Source organism: Varanus komodoensis, unplaced genomic scaffold (genome assembly GCF_004798865.1).
Source record: "Varanus komodoensis strain SLA01 unplaced genomic scaffold, ASM479886v1 scaffold30, whole genome shotgun sequence".
NCBI lineage: Eukaryota > Metazoa > Chordata > Lepidosauria > Squamata > Varanidae > Varanus > Varanus komodoensis.
This window is the reverse complement of record NW_025335762.1, coordinates 3524638-3532383: the sequence shown is the minus strand read 5'-3', so window position 1 is coordinate 3532383 and position 7746 is coordinate 3524638. Positions and strand designations below refer to the sequence as shown.

General features: G+C 47.0%; 1 non-coding gene across 1 annotated transcript; it reads left to right on the top strand.

The window, feature by feature from the left end:
- Positions 1–7654: 7654 nt before the first annotated feature.
- TRNAC-GCA lies at positions 7655–7726 on the top strand. Its single transcript has one exon. It is a non-coding gene; the product is annotated as a tRNA-Cys (tRNA).
- The last annotated feature ends 20 nt before the right edge of the window (positions 7727–7746 follow it).

Below are 7746 nucleotides of genomic sequence, written 5' to 3'. Positions count from 1 at the left end.
AACGCATGGGCCTGATGGGCACTTGCTCGTGGGCCCCATACTAATCTGTGTATGTTAACCCCTGGAAAATTGGAAAACGTCCAAAAGTAACAGTAGTTGTAGTTGTCGTAGGGGCCCCAGCACACTGCTTTGCCTGGGGCCCATAATGCTGTTCAGACGGCCCTGCCTTGCAAGGAAAGCAAAGCTCACTCAACAGCAAGGCTTAAAGCAAGCTCAGGAACACAGTGCAGGCACCACAGAGCTCCATGTTACTCTAGCCAGGCTGAGCACTGCAGGAAAGACTTGGATAGTCTTCGGACTCCCTGGTGTGCTGCATGATGGCATTGCCTCTGAGCCTTACAAGAATCAGGTTCTCCTGGTCCTGCAGATACTTGCATAGTCGAAATGCCCTGCTTGTCTCCAGGAGAGCTGCAGCAGGGCTTCAGATCCTGCCACCAGGTCCTTTCTCTGGGGTCTGTGATGTTCGGTGCTTTTTATTTCGGCCAAGCTCTTAAATTTCAACTGAGGAAGCTGTGGGAAGGGCAGCAGCAAAGGCTACCAAGCTCCTGCTGGAAGACTCTTCCTCTGAGGAGGAACTTGAGTTTCTAGAGAAGGATGCCACTGCACCATGTATTCCAGAAGAAACTGAGGAGCTTGGGACACTGGGGGAAATGGCCACAGGTCCATCTCTGCCAGGAACGAGGAACTCTGCCTCTGAGCAAAAGGCATTATCTCAAGCAGCAGGCACGTGCTTTGCAGAAAGGCTCCTCAGGAGAAACCAGCTCCTCGTGAGTAAGATGCTGGCCAGAGAGCACCAGTGTGCAGCAGCTGAGCCCTAGGTAGTCATTCTTCAACTCCAGTGCCTACTGCCTTGTTCTTAGATCTTGCCTTGCTTGATGCCATCATGTTACTGACCATTTTCCTGTTTGGTTGGGCTTGCTTATGGATTGTCCTATTACTTTATTTATTTATTTATTTATTAAAACATTTTTATGCCGCCCCATTCGCCGAAGCCTCGGGGCGGCTTTCAACAATAAATAAAACCAATAAGTTAAAATATACATATAAAATAATCATAATAATTTAAAACACACATTATAAAATAAGCCGCCCTGGCCAGATAAAATTCAGTGGTATTAACATTTAAAATGTTGCTTAAATAAAAAGGTCTTTGCCTGGCGCCGAAAAACAAATAATGACGGCGCCAGGCGGACCTCTCTGGGGAGCGCATTCCATAACTTAGGCGCCACCGCTGAGAAAGTCCTCCTCCGAGTAGCCACCCTCCTAATTTCCTTCACGGAGGGTTCCCGGAGAAGGGCCTCTCCCGCCGATCTCAGGGGGCGACTGGGCATATATGGATGTAAGCGCTCCTTCAGGAGTCTACTTCAACCAAAGCAGGACATTTAAGCAACTTTCCCCATTTCCAACTCTTTTGCTTTAGAAATGCCCACACAGGCATATTTATATGCAATGGAGACATCAAACATCACAGACCCCAGAGAAATATGTCCTAGGGACATGCTCTGAAGCCATGAAACAACTCCCTTGTGACAAGCAGTATCTTTTGCTCTGCAAGTGCCTGCAGGACAAGGAGCACACCTGGTTCGTGTGAGCATCCAGGTGCACCACCTGCCAGAGGTATGCAGCTCCATGCCCTGCCTCCTCCACCGCCACCAAATTGCTCCGCTCTTTCATTGGCATTACTGCTCCGGCATCACTAACAGCAGCCTGAAAGCCACTTGTTTCCACTGGGATTGCCAGGAGGGAGGGGAAGGCAAAGTCTTCTCTACCTCTTGGCAATTCAGAAGCAGTTGTCCTTGCTGCTCATGCGTCGCTAGTGGGGTTCCACATCCAGGGTGCCACTACACAAAAGACTCTGTCTCATTTATCCACCAACATCACCTCTCTAAGAGGTGGGACACACAGCAGGGCTTCAGATGACGAATGCAGGTTTGGGGCAGGTGTATCCAAGATCAAGCTAACCCTGATTCAATGAATCCTGGACAATGGACGCAATTGTGACAGTCGTTTTACAGCAGGGTAAGTAATTGCAGGTGGGCTGCAGGGGAGGGGGCACACATTAAAATGGTGTTTGGCATACCAGGCATATAGTCAAGCTACCTTTGGCCGCTTAGTTGCTCTGTAGTCGGTGTGGAGCACACACCGAGCAAATGACGACTCCAAGTGCCATCTTGTTTTGGCTTGGTTTGGGGGCCGGGGTGGGGGTGTTGTTACAGGCAGCAAAGGGTGTGTGCATGTGATCGTGGTCGTAAATTGTTCAACCTGTTTTACTGGGTTTATTGTTTAATATTGTTTAACGCTTGGTCTAAGCTTGAGGACAAACAACTTGTGTAGAATGGGGAGGGCCTGTTACCGTGCTCTGTTCAAACATATCTATGCTTGTATAATTTTTCGTGAGTGATTCATTAGCATGGCAGAAAGCCAGCTGGGAGCACAATTTTGCAAGTGGCTGTGAGAAACCACGCAGCTCCGTCCGCACAATCACGCCCCTTTTCAGACCTGTTCTCAATGTGTGCGAAACAGACACATGCAGGTCTATTCAGAAATCCATCTCGCTGAGCTCAGTGGGGCTCCGTCTCCCGTAAGTGGATACAGGCCTGCAGCCTCCATGAATAACACACCAGCTCCTCACATTATTGTTGTGGTTTGCTTTTGAAGTATCTGCAGACACACGATTCAGTACCATCGGAGGCACAACGCATTCCTGCCTGTGTGTGGCGGTTTGCATTGAGTATGAAGAATGCACACGCAGAAAAGTTGTGTGGTTTATTGGTGGTGCTTGCTTTCCACACAGATGTGCTACACTTAAAGTGAAAAGGTTTAAGTTGCAGTCTGCTCTAAGGGTGGAGGAAAGAAATAGACTAACATGTGCACTGGTGCTTAATTTGTCCGTCTCTCCTTCATCTCAGTTGCAAAGCTGCAAAGAAGCCAGGAAGAACCTGCTGACATTCTGCAGGGCCAGCCCCAGACATTTTGTTGCCTGGGGTAAGGGACAAGATGGCCCCCACCCACACTCCATATGCAGAAGCTAAGTGCACTGGTAGTGACTCTTTGCTTTAATATTGGTGCTGAGATCATTTCATTGTACCCAGGGTGGCAAGCTAAATATGCTACAGCTCTCTATACCCTCTACTGCAGCCTAGGACAGCGCTCAGCACAAGAAACCGATTAAGATACAACTTAATCCAGCAGTTAGGACTGTTCTGCAGGCTAGAAAAAACATCATTTTCTTCCTTTTTCTCAGATTGGCAAGAAGTTCAAGGTAGTTTTGCGGGATGTGTGTCCTTTGGCAAAGAAAGCCATAGAGATATATGGGCAAGTTGCAAAAGATAGCTCTCTCTGCGAACGCACAAAATCCAAGCTCAAGGACAAATTGAGAAGCTCATGCAACCAGCCCAGGTAGTGTTAATTCTGGCGTATCATCAGCCTGCTTCGGTTAAAAGATCTTTTCCAGGTGAGGGCTGCATCTTGAGCCACTATTCCAGCAACCAGCAGCAGGGAGAGAACTGTGGTTTGATCATCCTCCAGTGACCGAATCTTGTTAGGAATTATCCTCTCGTGATGCAGAGTACTTTGGAGCAGCTCAGTCCTGGATGGGCATCATAATTTATTTATTTATTTATTAAAACATTTTGTGCTGCCCCATTCGCCAAAGCCTCAGGGCGGCTTACAACGATAAGTTAGAACATCATAAACAACCTTTTAAAATATATACATTAAAATAAAATACAGATATACAATATAAAATAAGCCGCCCTGGCCAGATTTTGTAGCCCACGATCGTGCCACAGTTATTAATAAAAAAGCAAGTGATCGGGCCTTCTGCCTGAGCCATAATTGCAGGTAGCTGCCACTGCTGGGGGTGGAATGGGCAGGGCAAGCTGTCCCCATCTGGGGTGGAGGAGTACAGGCTACTGCTGCCTTTCAAGGCCTCCCATGGAGGGCTTCTTTTTCCGGGAAGGCTCTGCGGGGAACAGCACTGGGCGCTCTCTTGCGGCAGCCTTTGCTGAAGGAGGGGGGTGGTGGGCACGAGTGGGCAGCGGCGGCATTTCCAGCGAGCCCCAGGTCTGCCTGCCTGCATTACCAGCAGTACCGCTTCGGCAGTGCTGCCTGAAGTGCCCGCCTGCCCCTCTCTCGCAGCATCAGGACTCCCGCAGGCACGCAGGATATGACGCCCATCCCAATTTACCACCCAAGGTGGGTGATTCCCCCTGCCCTGTGGGAAGGCTGGCCCTGCAAATGGCCACGAAAGCAGGGGGGGGGGGGCAACCGCCCTTCTGACTGTATGGCGTCTACAGCCGGCAGTGCAGGTGTCTCGAGGAAGGAGTGCACCCGAGACAGTCGGCCTCTGCATCCCGTTAGCGTGACTCAGCAATAGCAGCAGCATGAGGCACGGCCACGCCAAGAGTCCCAGTGCCCCCTCGTGGCAGAAATGCGTCAGTGCCTGCTTTTCTTTAGCGCTAGCAGAGCGGAGAAGCTAAGGCAGCCTTTCCCACCTGGAGCCTTCCAGACGTGTTTGACTACAACTCCTATCATCCCCACTCAAAATGCTGGCTGAGGGTTGCATTCCAACATATCTAGAAGGCACCAGCTGGCTGACCTAAGGCTGCAGACTTTTACACACTTTCCTGGGAGTAAGCCCTGTTGAACACAGTGGGGATTTACTTCTGAGAGAACATGCATAAGAGACTCAGCTGCAGATCAGGAAGACCTTAGCGCAAATCTCACTTCGGTCATAAACTTACTCAAGGTCCTTTGCCCAGCTTCCTTCTCAGCCACAATCTGTACTGCAGGCATGGGGGAGTCAATCGCACTGCCTTAGTTTGCAAGGTTGTTGGAATGATTATACCTGCATAATGCCTGTGAAATGTTTGAGAAATTGAAAGGAATGTAGAAATGTTGATTATTCGTTTGCATTATTTGCATACTGGGTATGTTGGAATTGACTCCCAAACCAATTCTGCCAAGAAACCGTATACATGCGATACATGCTTTATAGATGAAATGGTAAGTTGCAAGTGTACAGCCTGTGTAGGATTTTGGAGAAACTCCCAAAAGTAAAAATTAAGAGGCGAACTTGACAATGCCATCACGTGTGGAGAAAAAGCCTTCTATTCACTTCAGTGTCATCACTGTCTTCCATAAAACAGGCAAAAGGTTGCGTCACAGAGGTCCCATCCAGCAGCTGTCTGGGGTAGAGAGGATGGAGAAAGAAGGTCTTGGACAGGACACCACCACCCCTGGTCGAGTTGAACTCCTCTCTTCTTTAACATTTTGCAGGTGGAAGTCTGCCCTTCCCATGTGCTTTTAGTTGTGCTGCTTTTCTGTTTTTGGACTAGTTGTTTATGGTCTGATATGGGCGTTTTGATTTCTTTGGATTTAAAAAAATGGTGTGTGTTTAGACACAAATGTGGTTCAGAACTCCTGGCATGATCCAGTTTGTTGGGCCCACCAAAGCTCAGTGCTGTCAACATTGAATTGTAGTAACTCCACAAGATTGCAGGCGGAAATTTTTCCGTCTCACGCTGGAAGTGGCTGGGATCAAACCATAGATCTACCTTCAAAATATGTGAATGTAGCCACTAGGCCACAGGTCTTACAATTTTACATTCTGTGTTATTTTAATTGTATGTGGCCTTTCTTATTTTCCAAACAATTTGATTCCCTTAAACTGTGAGCTGAGAACTATTAACATTTATGAAGAACTGCTTAAATCACTTTGTGATAATAGGAGAGAATGAAATACAAAACAAAGATGAATCTTTGTGGGCATGTGCTTGATAAAAAGGTTCTTGGGACATCTAGTGAAACAGAAGGTCTGCTGCTCATTCTGCAGAGGTGGAGAAACCATTCAACAAGGTCAGCAATAGTCTACATGGGATGCTGAAAGGGCTCAAGTGTTTTATTTGGATATAATGTTCATTAGAACCCACCCATGGATGAGAGAACTCCGAGTCGAAAGACACTGCAGAAAACCATCTTCCAAGCATGAGTTCAAACTCTGCACTGGTGACAGTTCTCACCCAGTTTTCTCATCATGTGCTCCCTCATAGCAATGATCTTCTCATTCAAACTCTCAGGCTTCCTCTTGAGAATAACTGGCTAGTATGTGTGTATTCAGCTACAGAATCTCTGCCTTCCTGGGAAAGGGGCTTGACATCGTGACCTTCCTGGTTTCCCTGCAACGTCTTTAAAACGTGCCTCCTGGTACTTTGCAACTTTAGGGGGTCTCTCTCCCACAGGTCAGCTGGTGCCAACAAGAGCTTGTTCTTGTTGCTCAGCGTGTGAGAGCATGACTTCTAAGCACCCATCATCAAATGTGGTTATAGCTGCATTTCTGGGTTTAAGAAAAAGTAGGGGACCTGCAGTGAAATATCCCAATCCATCCTCACCTCCTAGCAGGGGAAATCCAGCCAGGCAGCCACAAGAACACCTCTGGATGATGCTTTCATTGCAGAATCACCCCGCCTCATTCACAGGCTTCTGCAGGGACCCCGATACTTCTGCCATCCATCTTAAACGTTTGTGCGAGTGCGTGTTCAAAAGGAACAATGGAATAGCTGTGCAGTATCTTTCGACTGCTAACTCTGTCTGGAAGCTCAGGCAGCTGTCCTCCTCTCAGTATCCATTTATCTTTTCCAACTAATATTCCATGTCTAACTCTGTCCAGTCTTCAGTTCTGAAAGGCATTTTTATTTGGGAAGTATTTGTAGAAGGTGTTTGTCTAAATGCTTCTGTAAACCGCAGCATCTCCCCAAACACGCTTGTCCCACTTTTTCAGTGACACTACTTTAGTCCAGTACCTGCTGGCACTCACCACCTGGGTTGGCTATTGGAGGAAACACTGTCTAGAATCTTCCATCTATGAAGCGATTGAATACAGGAGTTAATTCAAAGTGGGGGAAAAATCTGTAGCCAGTTAGCTCGTTTTTGCTGCACATCCACATGAAGGAAACAGAGAGAGCATGTTTCGTGCTGCTCGGCTTATTTGGAGGCAAAAATCACCCCACAGGATTAGAGGTGATGACACTGTGTGTACTCTGGTGCTTTTTAGTGTGATGTGTTTAAGAAAAGGTTTCCCAGCACAGTCCTAAAGATTCAAGGAATAGATGCACATTCCTAAGCATGTGAGGTTGCCTTATGGCCATTCACTAGGGGCTTTCCCCAAAAGATTTCTGGGTTTTCTAAATTTGAAGGGGTTTGTGGATTTGAACCGTTCTGTTACTGAGCTATTTTCCCAGTAATGGGGAAATGACAGAGCACTAACCTTTTACAGAGATACATTTTCAAGGCAGCCATGTCGGCCACATTAAAAAAAAAACTGCATATATTATAATATCTTCATTAGACCAATTCAAAGACCGCACATCAAAATAAAGTGCAAGTTTTCAGGATCTCCAAATTTCTCCATTAGACAAGATGTTACAACAAAACAGAATTTTTTGTAGAGGAGGAGGAAAAATATACTTGCTTGATGTTGTAATCAAGATGCTTGCATAGTCAGAGTCTTAGAAAACATTAGACATAGTTTCCCAGCATGGCAAATCATATGACAAAAACAACCACCCATATTACTGGCAGTAGCTGGAAAGGAAATGATGACAGATCCTCATTGTTACAATTAGCTTTTTTTTTTCCAACTAATATAGGAGCTGGGGGTGTAGCTCAGTGGTAGAGCATTTGACTGCAGATCAAGAGGTCCCTGGTTCAAGTCCAGGTACCCCCTTTTTTCACTTCCTCAAAAAC